This window comes from Pogona vitticeps, chromosome 4 (genome assembly GCF_051106095.1).
Source record: "Pogona vitticeps strain Pit_001003342236 chromosome 4, PviZW2.1, whole genome shotgun sequence".
Taxonomy (NCBI): Eukaryota; Metazoa; Chordata; class Lepidosauria; order Squamata; family Agamidae; genus Pogona; species Pogona vitticeps.
Window position 1 is genome coordinate 49,424,859 of NC_135786.1, and position 21,101 is coordinate 49,445,959.

The 21,101-nt window shown below is 40.3% G+C and overlaps 1 protein-coding gene across 23 annotated transcripts in view; it reads right to left on the minus strand.

Annotated features, from left to right (window-relative positions):
- Positions 1-16,169, minus strand: part of NFASC (neurofascin) — a 229,028-nt gene extending 212,859 nt beyond the window's left edge. For all 23 annotated transcript variants that reach the window (XR_013544331.1, XR_013544332.1, XM_078391894.1 and 20 more), the window contains exon 1: positions 16,027-16,169. The gene's annotated coding sequence lies outside the window, so the exon portion shown is untranslated. The remainder of the gene's footprint in view (positions 1-16,026) is intronic.
- Positions 16,170-21,101: the final 4,932 nt, after the last annotated feature.

Genomic DNA, 21,101 nt, shown 5'->3' on the forward strand with positions numbered 1-21,101 from the left:
GTGGGAAAATTTAGTAGAGTGATTTGGCTTCAACAAATCACCTTGCTATTGTGGCAACTCTGCAGAAGGATCTGCCCTTTCTCTGGAGATAAGAAGAGGATGATGTGGAGGAAAAAGGTGAAAGAGGGAATGAAGGGAGAAAGAGTGTGAAAAGAGGTGGGTTCTAATGTTTTTTACTCTTGCCTTTTCTCTCTTTGGTCAACTCACCTATCACCTCTATGAGCCTCGTGGCGCAGTGGTTAAAACGCTGTACTGCAGCTAAAACTGTGCTCACGACCTGGGGTTCAAATCCCAGGTAGCCGGCTCAAGGTTGACTCAGCCTTCCATCCTTCTGAGGTCGGTAAAATGAGTACCCAGCTTGCTGGGGGGGCAATGTGTAGCCTGTATAATTAAAATTGTAAACCGCCCGGAGAGTGCTTGTAGCGCTATGGGGCGGTATATAAGTCCAATAAATAAATAATAAATAAATAAATATGTTGCCCAGAGAGATTAGGCTCAAGACAATGCAGCTCTCTCCTGATGGGTTAAGAGTACAGGACTGCGAGGCCCAGCATCAACTGTCCACTGAACCATGAAATTCACTAGCTGCCCAGAGTAGACATGTGTCTAGATGGGCGGGGTATAAATTTAATAAATAAATAAATAAAATAACCATGGGCTAGTTTCTTTCTTTCACTCCAAATTACCTCATAGGTTTGTTGCTGTGAGGAAAGCAGTCACATATTGTGTCTTGAGCTCGCTAAAGGAAAAGCTGGCTACAATTATAATACTGTTACACACAGACAACCCACACATTTGGTATGTTATACCTAAGTGGAATAAACATTTTTGTTGTTGTTTAGTCATGAAGTAGTGTCCAACTCTACATACCAAGGCTGAAATCCAGTATATAACTAGAATAGGTCCACTGAATCAATGGAACCTATGGAGGAGTTGACTCACCAAATCCTCACTCATTCATTGGACCTACTCAAGTTATGAGAAGATGCTAAGCAACAGGGCCAAAGAAAGTCACCTTGGGTCATATGGTTTGGCCTACATGATTTTCAGATAATTTCTGTTCTACCGAGTACAAACATGTGAATGCACGGTACCAGAGAATGACATGTGTGGTTCCTGTGCTGGGCATGTGCCAAGATGTGAAATTGTTTATCTATATATGTTAAAATTATTAAGGAGGGTACAGAAAAAGTAGCCCTGAAAACAAAAGTGCTTTTAAAATTGAGGCTTGAGCAGTAGTTTCCTAAAAACAATTAACCAGCTCTCCAGCTGAGAAAAATCAATGTATCATAACATCCTGACAGCTGGACATGTTTATGTTGCGATGTGTGAATATGAAGGTAGCATTTGCAGGTCCTGTAGCTTGCATTCTTTATAACTTGCACCCTTTGTAGCTACAATACTTTGTAGTTCCAATGCCTTGGAGTCGCAGTATTCTGGCATTCCAGGACTCTGGTACAACAGGCCTTTATTCCTCCAAGCTCTGCATAATTTTAATCACAATAATTATGTTATTATCATAGTGGCAACTTACTCAGAAGTTACAAAACCCTTGCAGTTACAATATCTGTTACAATTTAGATTCCTATTGATTTTTTCCCCTTGGATCTCCTTGGAGATTTCTTGGAGCTGAGTCAGTACATGAGTTACTGGTTTATATATGACTTCCATTGCACCACTACCCTGTGCACATCTTTTTGAGTCCTCAGAGTGTTCAGTAGAGAGTGTGGGAAGCCCTGAAACAAAGAAAGTGGTCTAAGGATTACATTCCCATCCAGAACTCAGCTATCTGCCATCTGGTTGGAGGAGGGGGCAAGAATTGTATTGCCTTAAAATACCCTGTTTCCCTGAAAATAAGACCCTAACCTGAAAATAAGCCCTAGTATGAATTTTTCAGGTTGCTCATAATATAAGCCCTACCCCAAAAATAAGCCCCATTTAAGCGAAACTCTGCCCTTCACCATTGTACAACAACCAGAAGAAGATGACAGGACTGTATTTGAATAAACATAGATTGTTGTACATGAAAAATTAAAACATCCCCTGAAAATAAGCCTTAATGCATTTTTGAAGCAAAAAATTAATATAAGACCCTGTTTTATTTTGGGGGAATAGCATTTTTCTAAAACCTCAAGAATTCCAAAATGCATTTTGTTTTGGTTAAGGAAGGCCTCCTGAAAGACTGTCTCATCTTTTGAGACAATACAAATAAAACATGCTCGTTGTCAGGACAGAAGTAGGAATCAATGTTTTTGTAAAAAAGTGAGTGAAGATAAACAGGTCTTCTTTAACAATGTGAACAAGTAAATGTTTAGTTCTAAGGACTGGCATTGTTGAAAGCTTTGTAAACATCAATCTTACCAGATAAAGATACCAGCAAACATCTTTGCATACTTGCTAGAACGAAAGCAGGCGAAGTGCAAATCTTGGTTCACATGTGTCCCATTGGCTGTGTTTGTTGTCCTCCCCTCTTCTCCCCTCCCTCTTTCCCAGGTAAGAAAAAGTGCACTGCCCTTCCTGAAAGCCTCCAGGAATAGTGATTCATCTACCAAATTGACCACCGAGCCTCCTTGTGCCATTAATACTTCTGAACATTCGGTTTTCAAAATTGAAACTGGTTTTCTAGTTTTTCACTCTTTTTTTAAAAAAAATCTGTGTGGTCTCCCGAGGGTCAGGAATGTAAAATTGTCCTGTGGTCCTTCCAAAGTTGCCTAACCTACCTTAGAAAGTTAATTAAGACATCATCAGACACTTCACATGCTCAATCATGGGCAAAAGAGAGGAAGCAGCCTAAAACTCTCAGAATATTTGTCCATCTAGTCCATTGTCGTCAACAAAGTAGGGGATCTCATTATCTGCTACCAGGAATTAAACTGTCCACACAATAGGTGAAAAATCTGCTTTTCTCCTGTTGTGTTGCACTAGTAAGGCCCGTAAACCCTATCTAGTATCACTAATGGTAAAATGTAGGCCAAAAAACATCTAGACATCAACAATTTGTGTACCCCTGTTCTACACTGACTCATGTTGGCTCTCCAGGGGTTTAAGATAAGTATTTCCTAGATATCTTACCTGAATATATCAGGGCTATAACTTTGGACCTTCTGTATAAAAGGTACATAGTCTACTAAAGAACTCTACTCCTCCCCCACATGTGCCTGTCACAAAGGCTCATTTCTCAGCCTGCAGTAGACATCTGTGAGCACATCACGAGAACTTGAGCACAAAAGCCAATGAGCTCACAACAAGCACTCTTGTTTCTGGGTCTACTACAAATCTGAAAGCAAGGCAATTTGAGTGACAGTGTGTGAGGACAGTTCAGTATACTGTACATACTTTCCCCCCCATCATAGTGGAGCTATGCTGCACCAGTGAGAACATTACCAGCTCTCCAGACTCTCCACAAAGAGAACAGTGTAAGTAAAATATTAGAAACTGGTCGTGCCACATATAACTGAGATATACAGCCTGAAAAAGTGCCAGCCATCTCTCTTACCCTCACCAGAATGAAGTCAACACTATTGACACACTACATTAATGGCTGCAACACAATACAATACAGTGTGTACTACCAGTTTATGCAAGCAGATTGCACCTAGAAATCCTTGCAGTTGAGCAACCACCAAAGATGATGTTTGATGATCTCACCCTAGTTTAATCTGAAAGCAGGCCAATATATTCGCTGTACAAACAAAGGCCTTTCTCTTTGCCTTTGCAGTTCTCTTTAGGAACTCCTTCCTTTTGTGTTCTCTCAAGCTATATAAATGTCAGAAGGCACAAGAACTGCTGGATTGTTTACACCAGTGCCTGTACTCTTTACAGGCACTGGTGTAAACAATCCAGTTTACACTGGATTGAGCTCACAACAAACACTCTTGATTCTGGGTCTACGGCAAATCTGAAAGCAAGGCAATTTGAACAGTTCTCTTTACATTAAACTTGGATGACACAGGCACACTGCAGTAGAACTAAGAAGGGGCACACACAAAGGATTTCAGCACCCTGGATAGTTAATGAGATTAGTGCCACCTCTTTCAAGAATCCTGTTATTTTAAAACTGAAGGAAGCAGTGGCTTTATGTTCCTCACAAGGCACACTGTTTGTACCCTCTAAATGGAAATGGCAAAAAAAAGAGAGAAAATACCATAAGACTTGTGCTCACTATTAGATTTAGACCAGACACTGGGATTTTTGAGAAAGCTTAAGAAATATTGATTCTCTACACACAGCAATACTGGAAAGGAGGGCTCTGAAACATCAGTTCACTGTATGCAACACACTGAGAACCACATTTAAATCTCTTACCATCCAAAGCTCATCTTCATTATGGCTGCTGGCCAAATGAAACTCAAAGTGCTTTCATTCATTCAGGAGGAGGAGGAGATAGTCATCTCTGTCTAAAATCAGAATCAGCATATTCATGTTGGTGAATATGCACCAGCTATATAGTCCCTTTGTAACACTTGGCTAAGTAACAATTCTCCATGCATGCATTGCTGCCTGAGGGGTTCTGGCAGATGGGGGACATATAAGCGATGACAATAGGTACGCTCTGTTCAAATCACAACATGAAACTGAAGATGTCATAGACACAGGAATTAGTCTCACTGAAGCAACACACTTGATCGGAGAAAAACGATACCATGACTATTAAGTGGTAGGAATCTATGCCTTAGACTAGTTGTCTGCATAAATATTGTCAAGACTGCCTTGATAATGGCTGGTGTTATATGGGAAGTGGGTTAGATGGAGGAATCCTAAAAGTACAGAAAAACAACAACTTTAACTCAACATATTGTGAATATCTTGTGCAAGGGAAGTTTTAGGAACATATGAATCTTTGGCCTTTAACTCTGTTACACAAGATTTAGAGATGAATTGGACTCAATAAACATTTTTATGGACTTAGAAATTCCCTCCCCTCTTGTCCTACATCTGATGCCTTCTCTCCTTTTATTTTTTACTTTTAAAACGCAGGTCGACCCATGCAGTTGTCTACATTTGGCTACATGAAGTCACCAGTTTTAACAACTTTAGATCCATATGCACCCACAGCCACAGACACTAGAACAGTCACAAGTTGCCCACACAGGCTTTAGGCAGCTACTTTGCCTACGAAGGAGCCGTGTAATGAGAACCTCAGAATCCAAACATATTAAACATGTTTTATTACTCCTGGTATATAACACATGGAAATATTTCATCTCATTTAATCTTACAATAGCCATCTTGAAATATTTATCTTACACTCTAGAGCTGAAAAATGAATGTTAATATAGTAAGTCTCAAGAATGCTCAGTATTCCAAATTGTCAAAGTTGAAATGTTAAAAACAAGCAAAACAAAATGTTTCTATGCCAACAGAGTTCACTCCCACCAAAACAAACAGTATCTAATGGGAATCCCTTTCCAGCATGTGTAACATACTCCTTTAACATTTAATAAGCTCTGTTGTAATCACAGTGTGATGAAAATGCACTTGCCCTATAATTTATAACAGCTCCCCACCTAGTACTTTTGAAATAAAAGTTATGTGGGGAGTTCCAACTGAGTTCTCAGTGCCTTTATAAAACTGCAGTTTTCAAAGCTCCAGTTAAAACTAGTGGAAGTATGCCAGTTCATCCAGAATCATATGCTACTTCTTCAATGCTTTAACTAAATAATAGACTCAAAAATACAAAACAAGAGCACAAAAGGTTCATTTGGAAACATGACATAAAAAGCACGAGTTTGCATTTTCCACATACATATAAATCTGATATTTTCAGATAATGATATGTGGGGCAGATGATTTGAGAAGCTAAGCCCAACTTAAAATATTCTTCACCCATTGCACAGGCACAAAATCTGCATGCAGTTCAGGTAGGGACCAAAATAGCTTTACAGTATATACACAGGCTAACTGGAGTCCCTTCCTGACACACCAGTATAAGGCATTTTAAAAACAGCAGATACAGATTGACAGTGAGTCAAAGAAATGGTCGGCACAAATTTACACAAGGAAGGGGGAGCGCAGAGGGATCTAAACCTTTCAGTATTGAACTCAGATAAATTTGGCACTTGCCTTGCACAAGACATTTTTCCCTTAGTAAGGGTTGGGGAATGGTGCAAAAAAGTAAAACAAAAAAACTGTTAAGTATGATTTTTCCTCATTGTTTTAGTTACCCAACCATTTCACCTCTTTAAATAAAAATTCACATAAAATAGATGCACAAGCAGTGTTAACCAATAGTCAGTGATCTGTAAGATAGCATGATTTTGAAATATTCTGAAACCAAATGAACTCAGAGCTCTAATGCAACACACAAGGATACTAATTTCTTGACATTATGATGCCTCCAACTCTCCCTTAGCCTGTACAGAAAGAAGAATATGTTTCGTAGCATGAGAACATATAGCTCTGTGAAAAGCTAGAGGCACAGGAAACAGGCTGCCACTAAATAGTTAAAGCCAGTACATGTCTGGGTTGATTTACAGTACTAAGTGTTTCAGTCCAGCTGAATCAGTGAAAAATAAAGAGCTAGAGACATATAGGCAAGTTAAACTTTCTTGTACAATGCCTATAAATTTCATAATCAAACATCTTTTTATTATCAAATACTGCTTGGGTTACATGTTTCTACTGTAAAATATCCAGAGCTCAGAGAAATAACTCATCCAGAGCTTAGAAAAGTTACTTTTTTGACTCTAAATGCCAGAATTCCCTAGTTAGCATGGCCATGCTGGGTGGCAACTCCTGGAGTGTATGCCATAAAGTCACCTCTGCCTCCTGGAAACCCATGAGTGACCTCCAAATTGTCCTGTCCTCAGTAGCCCTGCTCAGCTTTTTGCAAACTCAAGTCTGTGGACTCCTCTATAGAATCAATCCATCTCATATTTGGTCTTCCTCTTCTCCTGCTGTCTTCAACTTAGTATAACTGCCTTTTCCAGAGGGTCTTGCCTTCTCATGTCCCCAAAGTAGGACAGCTTCAGGTTTGTCATTTTTACTTGCAGAGAAAGTTCAGGATCAGTTTGATCTATAGCACACAATTGTTCACTTTTCTGGCAGTCCAGGGTAACTGCAAAACTCTCCTCCAGCACCATATTTCAAATGAATCATTTTCCCTCCATCAGCTTTCTTTACTGTTTAGCTTTCACACCTATACATAGTGATCAGGAATAGAAAGTGTGGGTGATCTTGGTCTTAGTCCCCAGTGAAACATCCTTGCACTTGATGATCTTTTCTAGTTCCTTCCTTGCTGCCCTTGTGAATCTCGGTCTTCTTCTCTTCTATTGCAGCCCTAATTTGACACTTTCTTGTTTTACTTTCATGGTTATTTCAAGTCATTGCTTCTTTCTGCCAGTATAATGGTGTAATCTGCACATCTTAAATTATTTATACTTATTTCACCAATTTTCATTTCTCCTTTATCTGAATGTAGTCTGGTTTTCTGTATGATATGTTTCGCGTACAGATAAAGGGATAAAATGCACCTGTGTCTGACACCTTTGCCTATAGGAAACCATTCTGCTCCTCCATATTCTGTCCTAACAGTAGTTTCCTGTTCACAATACAAATTACACATCAGGACATTCAAATATTGAGGCAGACCCATCTCTTTCAGATCAACCCATAGTTTCTCATGATGTATACTGCCAAAAGCTGCACTGTATTCTATAAAGCACAGACTGATCTTCTTATGAAATTCTTTAGTGGTTTCCAGTAGCCAGTGAGTATTTGCAGAATGATTTTGAGAACCTTTTTCTTTTTTGAATCCAGCTTGAACATCAGGCACTTCTCTCTCCATATAGGGTAAAAGCCTTTGCTGCGACACTTACAGCATCACTTTGCTTGCATGGGAAACTACTACAGCGATCCTTTAGTTACTGAACTCCTTGGCATCTTCTTTCTGGGGATTGGAAAGTATATTGAATGTTGCCAGTCTGTGGACCATTCTTTTTTTCCCTTATTTCTTGGCATATTCTTGTTGGGATCTTAGCAGTTTCTGTGGCTTGAAATAATTCTATTGGTATTCCATCTCCCATCTAGTTATAGATTACTCAAAAAAAATCCAAGATCTCTAGTTTTAAGCAACAGCTTTCCATTGAGAATATTACAACTAATCACTATTAAGATGCCCAGCACTCCTGACTGACATTCAGATTAGTTTTTAATTGCAGTGTTTCAATAGACCAATGAAAAATTTTCAGGTAGTATACATTTTTCTTGTGTACTCCAAGACCAAAGCTTGATACCAGAAATTATCTTTATCATTCACATACTATAAATCAGGCATTCTGTGGTACCCTTATTCATAAGGCTTTTAATCCCCCACTTCTTATCTCATTAACTATCTATAGTGAGTCCTATCAGAGATCTCAGACTCTAAAATCCTCTTTTTCATTTAATCCACCATAATGTTTGATGCTTTCAATCCCAGTAAAAATGGAAGTATCCGATTAGAATACCAATGATAGCAAACAAAGCCCACTCTAAAACATGTGCCTGAAAGGATCATAAAATCATCCTGGATAACTGGAAGAAAGAACTGGAAATAAACAGAAGAAAATACTGATAGGTAAACTGGCTGATTGTAACACGTGATTACAATTCATACAGAATTGTAAAGCTGGATTCTAGTGAATCTTGACCTACTGTGTTTGAGCTATATGCTAGTGCATGGCCCCTGTTCACTCCCACTAACACAGTAACCCTATTCTGATGTTAAGCCTACAACCATGGAGGTCTATAATTGGGTTGAGGAGAGGTGCAAACTTATAAGCCCCATCTCCCTAGAAATAAGGTAGACTTTCATATGTTCACAATAAAAGTCTCTAAGGGGTTTGTAAGCATATTCAGCTGAATTTGCTCCTCCTCAGGCAGGGCTCCTCATCAAATGAATGCTGTAAGCACATTTACCTGAATATGTTTACAAGTGACTCCACAGATTGAACAGTGAAGAAAGAAGCATCTATTTATCTATTTAGTGTTATTTGTAGGCTGCCTTTCTCCCATTTTTTTATTTTACTTCTGGGAAGGGTGAGTAATGGGGACACATATATTTTGTGAATGAGACATGGGTTTACATGCATCACTATATCATGACCACACATTTAGCTCCTCATACAATGTTCATGCCTTGATATGTCCATTAAGCAAACTGTTTCTTATTTGCGCTAGCAGGACCCAAACAGGAATAAATAAAGGTGTGCCAATTTCTCACTCTGTGTATATGAACCCTAACCATCAATACCACCTTTGAGGCCTCTCTTATAAAAAATTCCTATCAAGCTGTTAACAAGGGGAAGACCCTCTATGTAACGTGATTCCATTAATTGCTTTTATGCATTTTTCATACTACCGTTATTTTAATGGTGTTGTTTTAATGCTGTTTTATTGCAATTTTAATGTTTTGAAAGCCATCCTGGGGCACTGCTGAATGATGGGATAGATATATACATATTCATCTCAGCGGCAGGGAAGTAGTCTTAAATGAATAAACCTTATATTTGTGTAAAGAAAGAAAGAAAATATATCTGTATATGTTTTGAAAAGTTACTGTGCCAGGAACTACAATGATGTATTTTCAGGGTGGAAGGACTTAAAATAATATCCAATGCAAATTAAGGAGGAAACAGAGAAATATTTTCACCTATAGAGGTCAATGATAAAATGGCTCAGTTTTTGTTAATTCAGCTAGCTAGATTGTGTTGATATGACTGAAATCCTAAACATTCCATGAGACTTACTTCTTACTTCAGTGGGACATAGGATTACACTGTATAGTGACTGCAAGAATCACCATTATTGTTTTTCACAACAAATATTGTTTGGCGCGGTCACTTTCTTGACATTGTACTGGCACTACAGAGGTTTATTCATGTATCTTGCCTCCCACTGCACAGAAGCAGAACAAATCAAGATTAGTGCAGTTGCAAAAAAAGTAAGTCCAAAACAAAAGATAACAGGTGGATATGACAGACAGATGGGCAGAATAGATGGAGACAATGCCAGTCAGAATACTAGGCAATGATCTCAGCAACGCAGCTGCCTAACTGCTGTCAAGTGAACTGATCCGCTGCAGGGGATCTGTTAAGCAAGGATAGATGGGAAACTCTCTAATTAAAGCTCAGGCCTTGAAATTTGATCTGCTCAGTCAGTCCTTTACACATATGCAAAACACAGACATACAGACTACAATGGTTACCCAGGATATACATATAGCAGAACTGTTCAGACATTAGAATAAGATAAGAATAGTGGACCCTCTGGCTAAATTAAAAATTTTAAATGTGATCCATTTTGATAGCATACGTTTTTTAAAAAGATCTTTTTAGGAGCCAGAGTCTGAAAGGATAGCATTCAGTAAAACAAATCAGGCTTCTGTTTTGATGATCAGGGTGCAGAATCAGCTTTATATTGCAAGATGAAAGTTCAAGCTCATAACCAGGAAAAGGCCAAAATGACAACCTTACTGTATTGTATACAGTAATTCCACCTTCTAGTGATATAGTGCAATACAGTGTGATGCGACACTCTCCATGTAGGTAGTGTTTTACTCCCACTTGTTTAACAGATTAATGAAAGATTCATAGTAGAAGCAAACTAGCTGATTAGCCAAACCACAGTAAGAAAACTGTTCATTCTTTACAGATGGAGGAGTAGAAATCTATGAGCTCTGCCAATAACAGGATTCATCCCTGGGTCCAGCAGTGGGGAATGCACAGTGCCAGCCCATGCCAGAATAGTCAAAACAGAAGGTCATGGAAGTTGAGTCCAGTAACATCTGCAATTGATCTAGGAAGAGCCATTTTTCTGGACTACAATTCTGAGAATTCCACACTGAACAAAGCCATTGCAAGGAAAAGTTCAGATTGGATGGGCCTTCCTATCTTCAGTTGCACCAGTGCAGAGATATAGGTTTTCCAAGAAAAAGTTGTTTATAACACTGGGAGGTTAGCTTATAGCCTAGAAATCCAGTGTTCAGTGCTAAGGATGTGTTGGGTATGTCAGGTGACCTGGGTATGTTTGCCAATAAGAATACAAATAAGAATAATAATTTGCATTTAAATACCATGGCATATTGTAATGCAACATACCATTAATCTAAAACAGCAAAGGACCTTTAAGCACCTTAGAAGTTTTCAAGTTTTGTTTGGCATAACTTTTGGCCACAGTCCTTTTTATGCAATGCATCTGATGAACTAAATTGCCATTCATGAAAACAAAACTTTTGTTAGCTTTTAAGTGTGAAACAAAACATTTTAGCCTCTTTAGTTGTCACAAACCTTTGTTGCTTCCCCTGCAAAAGACTGATAAAATTAACACCTGGAAGATTATCCAAAACCACTATCTGAATGCACTGTGTTCCTCCTAAATGCATCTTCTAACCATTTGAATTTCTGCTTAGCCAAGTCTTATTCTCCAGGCCAGGCAGATAGTACAAAGGGGAGACCCAGACTACCCTAGAGTGTTCCATAATGGAGCACTGTATATTGCAATTACTTTAGATAAATATAGCACAACAGAGTCCTACATTCCAGAAGCTAGAGCAGAAGAAAGCCTGAAGATAAATAAAATAGATTTTCTGCTATGGTACCCCCAGCAATAACATTCTATAAGAATCAAGGAATACCAAACACAACAAGCAAATCAATGTACTTAAATTATGGGCGATACTTAGTATCTGTTGGACACTATGAACTACTGCATTTTCAAGCTACAGCATTCTATAAACACATGAAAAGATGGCAGTGGATATTTATTCAGAAAGGATTAGCATGAAAGTAAATGTTAGTAGTGCAAAGAGGTTCAGAAGAAACAAAGAAGTCATGCTGACATTTCTTGGCAATCAATTTAGCTGTCTTCCTAACGCTAGGCATTTTACAGGAACATGGTTTGTAATAAAGGCATTAGCTTCTCAAGCAAGACCACTGAATTTTTGTTTTTGTCCTCTGTGTTTTTATCCTCTGCCAACATCACCTTGGAAACAGAAGGCCTGTATTCTTATTTTCTATAAAGTGCTCAAAAAGTATACAGAAGCGAGCAAGTTTCCATACTTTCCTTGCATCATCTTAACATGGTGTTAGTGGGGGGGGGGGGCAGGGAGGAGGATCATTTCTGCCCAAGCCAAATAACATTAATGCTAAGCATCAGGTTAGTCTCTGAATGTGTCAATGGCAGCCTTGTTTCCATCATGGAATTTTAAGATCAGCTCAAAGAGACCCTTTGACTGCATTAGAAATTTGGATTCTTGGCAAGTGCCCAATAACTGTAAAATACCTTTCTTATAGAAGTACCAAATTTGAGCTGGAAAGAACACCTCCAAGATGCAATATGAGCCATTTAGGTTGCAGTTATAAGGAAAAAAGATAATCTGATGTTGGAATGCTCTGATCTTGGGAGGTTTCAGTTTAACCCAAGCCCTGCTGGGCTCTTGCTGGCAAGGTAAACATACGAAAGAAACCATTTAGCATGTGCATGCATGCACACACAATGGCAAATGGTTCCATCCCCCCATGTTGAAACATATATCCCTTGCACTGAAAGCAATTGGGGAATTAAATTTACTCAACGTCGGGGCTATCTAAACCCTCTCCCTTTCTGCTGGGGACATGGGGCAGGTTCTGAGTGCTATGAATCCAGTAGTTCAATGTCCTCTCCTTCCCCACCCACCACAGGTCTCCCCAAGAGACCTCTTCCACTTATGTCCATAGTTGGAGTTCTCACAAGGAACCATGCAAACCTCAACAGTGCCTGAATGGGCCAGAAGGCATCTGTGAGATCAGATCTGCTACTTGGAATGGGACATCAGCAGCTCTGGAAGGGGATTTCTGCTCTGCCCTGTCACCCAGGAAGGTTATCACAGGACTGCAGCCTTAGTGTGGGATATCCCTGTGAAACCCAGGCATTTATGGCACATAGCTACATACTGCAGCTTTAATTTCTAGGCATATGCAAGTCTGCAAATCAACTAGGAGACACATTTTCACACACCCAGACAGGTAAGGATCTTGGAAATCAATAGAAATAATTAATGAGTATACTGTCATAGTTGAATCTTTATGGTAATGGTCTGAATAAACAACTTTCTGCCAAAACAAGTATTTTTATTGCAAAAGATACATGTATCTCCTTATGAATGGCTTTAATTTTTGAGTGATACAGTGGGGTCTCTACTTAAGAACGTCCCTACTTAAGAACAATCCAACTTAAGAACAGCTCCATTTGCTAAATTTTGCTTCTGCTTGAGAACAGAAATCCAAGATAAGAACAGGAAAAAAAACCTTTCCTGCTCTTTTTTTAACCTTAGGTCATCTTAGGTTAAAAAAAATTCTCCCCCTAGTGGTAGAGTACGTATTAACCAGCTTTGCATTACTGTAGTTCCTATGGGAACTAATGCTTCAATGTACGAACGCACCTCTACCTAACAAAAAAAAAAAAACAGCCAGAATGGATTAATTGGTTTTCAGTCCATTCCTATGGGAAATTTTGCTTCAACTTAAGAACGTTTCAACTTAAGAACACCATTCCAAAACGGATTAAGTTCTTAAGTAGAGGTTCCACTGTAGTTTCTATGGACGGAAAAGAGCAGATATGGATTAAATGGTTTTCAATGCATTCCTATGGGAAATGCAGATTCAACATAAGAACTTTTCAACTTGAGAACCACCTTCCAATACGGATTAAGTTCTTAAGTAGAGACCCCACTGTATTGTGTGGCATAATGGAAATCCAAAATCTCCAGTATTATTACAACTGTGCATTTCTGGCTCCTTGACCCTTTAGTCTACTTTATCCACCTGAAGGCCCAGAATGGTTGTGTCATGCTGTTCCTGTGTATTGGTTCCCATTATATTTATCTGTATCAATTTAACTTCAGTGAAGGAGGAAACGCCCAGGAAAACCTGTGCCTATATATCTGTGGATCAGTACTTGGTAATAATCCAAATGTACATGCATGTAAATTAATCCAAGGCCTTCTTGTAACAAAGTTGGCCTAAGAAATGGAGGCATAGATGTACAGTTTTTATAGAAATACACTACACTAAAAGGGAAAGCTTTAGCTTCTAATTTGAATTCTACTTGAACAAAACATTCTGTCTTACAGTATTATGGTACAAATTGATCTTACTGGGAAAGTTAAACATGTGTTTAACTGTTTACTGTCAAAATCAATGAAGAATTTAAAATGTTCCATGTTAGCCACACAATGAACACTGGTACAAATTATTGATCACTGACTGATAGCCCATGAATCTTGATTGCTAATGCCAAGATCCAGCTCACAAAGTGAAATACTTTGATTTTCTAGAGTTTAAAGATAATGTAAAAAGAAATAAAATAAACCTATCTCAACATATGTCAGATAACATCTTCAGCACAACTCCCATGTGATAATTCCTACTAACGTATGTTGAGAGGAGTGGCTAAATGAAAATGGAATCGCAACAAGGACGTTGCAATGACGTTAGAAGTGGTCATGTAAGTCCAAATAAGCCAGCGTTCCTTTAAATGGTGGAAGATGCTGAAGGCTGACAGTTCTGCAACTAGATATCTCACTTCCTGAAGACTGTAAAGGAACTGAGGAGCCAAACATGCTGGGGGAAGAAAAGTACAAATGATTCAGCACTTTCACCTCCCTTGATCAATACCAGCAAAGCTGACTCAAACTGCATATGCAAAGATCACTTCTCTCAGAAGATGGCCACACTTTCCATCCCAGCAGCTTGTGTGCTTAACTCAGTTTTTTAACATGCTCTACATATTTTTCCCACCCCACTGCACTGCAATCCTGAAAATACTGCTCTCGTTACAGGGATTCTCAGGATTTCAGTATTCTGTCACAGATTTTACTTTCAGAAGGTTTAGAAATATATTTTGCCCTTGCATTCCCAAATCAATTAAGACAGGACAAAGAACAGATTTCTAAAAATACCGAGAGGTCTGGAATTATGGAAGTTGAAGACTTCTGGCTATTTGCTGACTTTGCGCCCTAGATCTCCAAAGCAAACTAACACATAAAAATGAAGGTGCTCGAGATCTCACACCTGAGCGGGTAAATCCAAAGGGAAAAATACAAAGCATAGAAATTGTTTTTAGAAGCTGACCTTGTTACTACCTTTCTTATGCCATTCAGCAGGCAGGGTGGGGTGGGTGAGGGTGAAGGAGATGCTAGTTCAAACTTCTGAATCACATTTTATCCTGCTCACATTTTCAGCAGTTTTAACCCATCCAAAAATATTTTTTTTTTTTCAGAACAAAAACTGAACCAGGAAAGAAATGGAAAAAGGAAGAGCAGCCTCTGCATTAATTGTCCTAGGTGGGCCAAATCAATGCTCACTGCTAAACGGTCTCATCAGGAGATGGTAGAGCACCGAGGCCTACTAAGCATCAGACAATAATTCTTAATACATGACGGGAAGGCGAATACATCCTGATTCCCCCAATTTCATATCTAAAGGCTGTGCTCAAACATCTTCCCATCATTACCCTCCACCTTCTACATGAATGGGATCTGCTTGTCTCTCCCCTTCCCCAAAAAGGAAAGCAGGTCAAAATATCTTGCTAGATTAAATCTCCCAATCTCCCACCCCCCTTCCTGGATAACGGTACCGAGATTTCACCCCCATCCCTGCAAGTCTTGATGCCCTGCGCCTGCAGCCAGGAGCCTCTCGCCGCTTCAGAGGATGAAACCTCTCAGCGAGCCAGGCGCCCTTCCAAGGGACCCTCGGCGAGACCGGGCGGGCTGCAGGGAGACCAGCGACAGGGGGACCGCCGTGGGGGGGGGAGGTGGATTTAGAAGCGTGGGATGCTAACAGGGCAAGGGCGCAAGACGAACCTCCGTCTCGCCGCCTCCTTCCTCCTCCTCCAACCACCACCACCCCAGCAGCTGAGCCGGTGCCCCGACCGGCGCCCGAAGCCTCGGGCCGCACTTTCTGACGCCCTAACCACGGATGCCAAAGGGAAGCCCATCGACACCGCTGCCTGGGGCTGGACCGGAGCGATGCAAACCCCCGCCGTGCCCTAGGCGCATCCCTTCCTTACCTGGCCACCAGCCGCCGCCGCTGCCGCTGCCGCCGCCGCCGCCTTGCCGGCGGAGCCTCGCTCGCTCCTGTTCCCCCCGCGATGCCGCCAAGGCCCGGGGCTCACAGTGGCCTCATCCCCTCCGGCTTCCCCGCAGATTCTCCTCGGGATCCGCGCTAGCCGCCGGGCTACCAGACCTCGCCGCCCCCGCCGCTGCTACTGCCGTGCCTGCTGCTGCCGCTGCCCCGCACGGCTCCCATCCTTCTGCAGCGCCTTCCTTCTCAGACTCCCGCATTAGGGCAGAGACCATCGAGCGCGCGGCCGAGCCCCCCCCCCGCGTGCGCGGCCCCGAGGAGCGAGGCCGGGAGCGCGCGCCTAGGGAGTGCGGCGGCGCGGCCGCTGCTACGACCTCCTTCTCCTCCTCCTCCTCCTTCCTCTTAGGCAACCCGGGAAGGCTCCCTTTGGCCTTTTTCCTCCCTCCCTCCTTTCTGGAGAAATTAAATGAGAGGCTCGGCGGTCGATAAAAGGCGGGAGGGAAGGGCCCCCCCCGGGCGCTAATTGAGAGGCCCGAGGTGATGCATCGCTCCAGAAGGGGAGGGGAGAACCTGCAATTGGATTAATGGGGGGGGAGTCATTAACGTGGGATGTTTAGCGAGGACGATGGGATTATGGAGGGATATGGAAGAGTGAGCAATGGCCAGAAGGGAAGGACATCCAAAGAAGGTGGTAATCAATAAGTGAAGTAATTGGTAAAGCAGAACAGAGGAGGGTCCACAAGAGGCTCCAATGAAGAGATCAGAGTTAGCCAGATGATATATTGGATGGGGCAAGTAGAGTTGACCCCTACTGTTAGGCAGACTGAGGCCCATTGTAGGTTTTTTGACAGCCTAGAGAGTTGTTACTTAATGTATTCGCGAAGGCTTTCACGGCCGGGATCTAATGGTTGTTGTGGGTTTTTCGGGCTCTTTGGCCGGCATCTTCAGAGGACAGCAGCTTCAGAGGTCCAGAGCACAGAGTGCTGTCCTCTGAAGATGCCGGCCACAGGGACTGACGAGACATTGGGAAGAACAACCTTTGGAACATGGCCAAAGAGCCCGAAAAACCCACAACAACCAGTTGTTACTTAGTTTTTTACAATTATATTTTATTGCCAAGAGAGATAACCTGTAAGGGTTTTTTTTCTTTGCCTCCAGCCCCCCAGGAACTGGTCTAAAGTATCTGCAGCTTATTTTGAGAGATGAACCTTTTTGTGGTTCTGCGCAAGGCAGTAAAATGCTTTGGCTGATTTGGGAGGCAGTGCTTGACAGGGGCCCATTGCAGTGGGCTGAGGGGACGGCACAGCAGCCAGAGATGGCAGGCTCAGCCAGGGATACTTGAGGGTATTCTTTCTCCCTTGTGCACTCATAGGCAAGAGAGCATTTGCTCAAACACTCCTGCATTCCCACTGTTCATGCATAAGGAGTAGGCAATAACACATTGCCTCCAAATTCTTCTACATCCTGCTACTTCTCCCCTTTCCCCCAGTTTCAGTGGGAGGGGAACACAGGCTGCACCCCTCTGCTTCTCCTGAGGCACGCAGCACTGCGCTAGCTGGCAGCAGCACGAGACCATTTTCCCAATGGGCCACACTCCACTGTTGACTGCCCTTTCTACCTTCTCAACTAATGGTGTGTTCTCACCCAAGACACCAAAATAACCTCTCTCTAAATCTCCCATCTTTGTGTGTAGCTATTAATACTGTTGATGAAGAACGGGAAGAAAGGAAGGGAAAAATTCAGGGAGGTTGTATGACAGTATGGGCTGTCATTGTGAAATGGTAAAGACAACTGGCATTCCAAGCAATTTCATGTTTAGAGTTGAATATTAGAGTCAGGCATCATGGGCATCATTTTAAATGGTGTACCTGGCTGCTTTTTGCTCCTTTTGAACCTTAATTCCATATAACATATATGCTATCTTTCTACCACCACAGAATGAGCTTCCCCTGCTCCTTTTCTACATACCTATATTGAACTGGTACTTTCGCTGCTCTTAATTTGGCAATCTTAATTTTTTTTCCACAATGTTGACATGGGAGTTTATTTACTTATTTTATTTATTGAAAATATTTTACCCCACCTTTCTCCTTAAAAAGGACCCAAGGCAGTTTACATCCTATGAAAGACAATATTTAATGCTGAAAATAATGAGTATACAATGGTGGTTTACTTCATTAAAAGCCAATATTTAAAGAAAAGAATAATGAGTATAAAGAGGCAGCTTACATCGTTAAATATTAAAGCTGTCACATGGGCCAGATCAGATCTTTTAAGAAACAGATGTAGCTGACACACTAGTTTCAGTTGTGCAAACGCACTCCTGGCCACCACCGAGACTTGGGCATCCAGGCTCAGGGATGAACCCAGAAGCATCCCCAAGCTGCACCCCATCCAGTACAGGCTGCATCCCTATTCTTTAAGTAAATCACAGCAGTGAATTAGAAATGTGTTCCAACTTGGCTAGAATGTTGCAACCATGCTGTTGATCGTGGTTGGTTACTTAGTACTGGGATTCCCCATTCTCATCAGTCAAAATAAAGACCCATGAGATTCCTTACCTCCAGTAGAGAGTGGGACAGGAAGTGCTATTATATGTCTATCGTTTGCATAAACTGTCTCTGTGCTAAAGTAGTAGTCTTTCCTTTTGAGAAATCAAATGCACCACAAAGCAAGCACAGAACAACTGGCTAATTTTTAAAACAAAGATGGACAGAAACTCTCCAATGTTTATGGTTCTTAAAAGTCCATGTGCCAAAGCAGCACCCATCATTTTTTTTTGTAATTTGCACTTTTTGTTAAAGTGTTATCTACATGATTTGTGTAAAGAATCATTGACCAGTATCATATTGCTAGTTTCAGCTAGCATGTAGACACATTGAATAATTTACTGAATGGTTAATTAAAAACGTATGTAAATCCCACTGATTCAGTGGGTCTACTTTAGTTTATGACTAATGATAAGATATTGGTCATCCTCTTTTTCTGGTTGAGAATGCCAAGAAATACCTCATCTGAAATCCACAGATACCTTTGTAAATTAAAAAAATATATTATGGGGAAATAAAACAAAATTGATCTCTAATTACCAGGATTGCCAGGTCTATTCCCAAAGATTTTGGGGTCAAAAGATGTAGCAGTGGCTAATGATATGGCCAGCTTTAAGATGGGTTTAGAGAATTCATAGTGATGAAGGTAGCACATGGGATCTCCATGATATCCTCCAGCATAACCCCATGCATAGAAGTTTACTTTGGGAACTTACATAACTAAGTTTAGGGTTCTTTCTCCTATGCTATCACTGAATCGATTTTCTAAAGGAATAAACATTAGTTTTCTAGTTTTCCGCAGTCAAGAACTTCCACAATAGTTGATCTTGCTGAATATCCATAAGGTCAAAACCAGTATGCTGTACCAAATATTCTGGTAAAAACAAATTTGGGCATAGCACATGATAAAGCAAACTTGATCTGAGCTAAGCTGAAGTACTTGAGTTTAAGCTGATTTAGTCTCATAAAGATCAATAGACTGAAATCCAATTTCCCTGACTTAACTGGATTGTAGGTTGATCTGTGATTCATTCAATCGGGTTGATTTGTGTGATCAGTATCATTTATGCTCCTGTGTTATTTACCACAATAAAAAATAGAAATATGAATGAATTCTTCTATCCTTTCTTTAAAATTTATTTTCTCTTTCATTACCTGACCAATTTTCTTAATTTGAACTTGGTTTGGTACTCATTTTGATATGATAAAGTCAACCTGAAGTATTTTTTTCTATTGTAATTTCTACATGTAGAATAATTCTTGTCAATGCATTTAAAATGTATGTTTGAGAATGCTTGAAAGAACCTGAATGGCATACTATATGTATAGCAAAATGTATTTTGCTCTGAACAAAATGGAAAAGTGATGATACTTCAACATCAGGCTTTTAGACTGATTTTTAGAGCACCTTTAGAGCTCCTCCAGGCATGATAACAGATATGTGGTCCATCTGAGGCAATGATAGTTTCCCTGCTGGAATAGAATTACTGGTCATTTTTTCCAAAGGAATTTTTCTGATTTCACCTTTACTATGAATTTGTTTGAACATGTGAAATACCAAAAGCTCAGTATATGAACTGTCCTCAGTTAAAAGCATTATTTGCAATTTTATGAGCTCATGTAAAATTTTTACCTATGATGCTTGCTCTTTGTTGCTTTTATTTTATCTTATTGTTATTAATTATGATTCAAAACAAAACAAACTAAATAAAAGTCTCAGTAATGTGCAGTGACCAAGTTTTTCAACAGGTGTAGCTGTTCACAGTATGAAGGGGACCATTTGTTATACCTGCCTATCATGTAGGTGTTGAAGATGAGGACGCTATACTGTACGGACATGGCTGAATATTTAGGGGTTTAAAGCCAAACCTTTAGAAGCAAATATTCAGAATAAAATACTTCTTTCTCTAATGGGAGAATCTGTCGGGCTCAAATTCATTATTTTTTTTTAAAAAAACAAGCTGTTTTAAAGAAATCTGGGAAAAAACTTATAAAATCAAGCCAAGTAAATTTTTCACATATCCCTAATAATGGTTTATATGCTGCTTCCTCCATTTACACCTAAGTGAACTGGAACTCATCAATCTTTTACTGAGCAAATTATACTTTAGGATTAGCTCAAATGAGAATCAGGCCAGTCTATGTTCTGCTTCATAGGGCATGAATGACTTAATTATTTTAGTGTCTCTCTGAATTGTGCCCTTGCCATAGCCTTTCATTCACAAAAAAGGCCAAATCTGAACTGAAAGAAGGCACACTTAAGCCTTCCAGTGTCACTAAGCTGGAACTTATTTGGACTGCACCTAGGACATTGTGTCAAAATGCTTTTTACTAGAGTAATAATGTTTATAGCATCATTACTAGGAAATATGAACATACCGTACATGAATTGGATTAACAAATATAGCTAGATATGTTATGGATTTTATAAACATTATCCTAAATAACCTTCACAAAGATGGAATCGTAGACTAATACTGACGTGATAGAAAAATCTCTCCTTCCTTTCTCA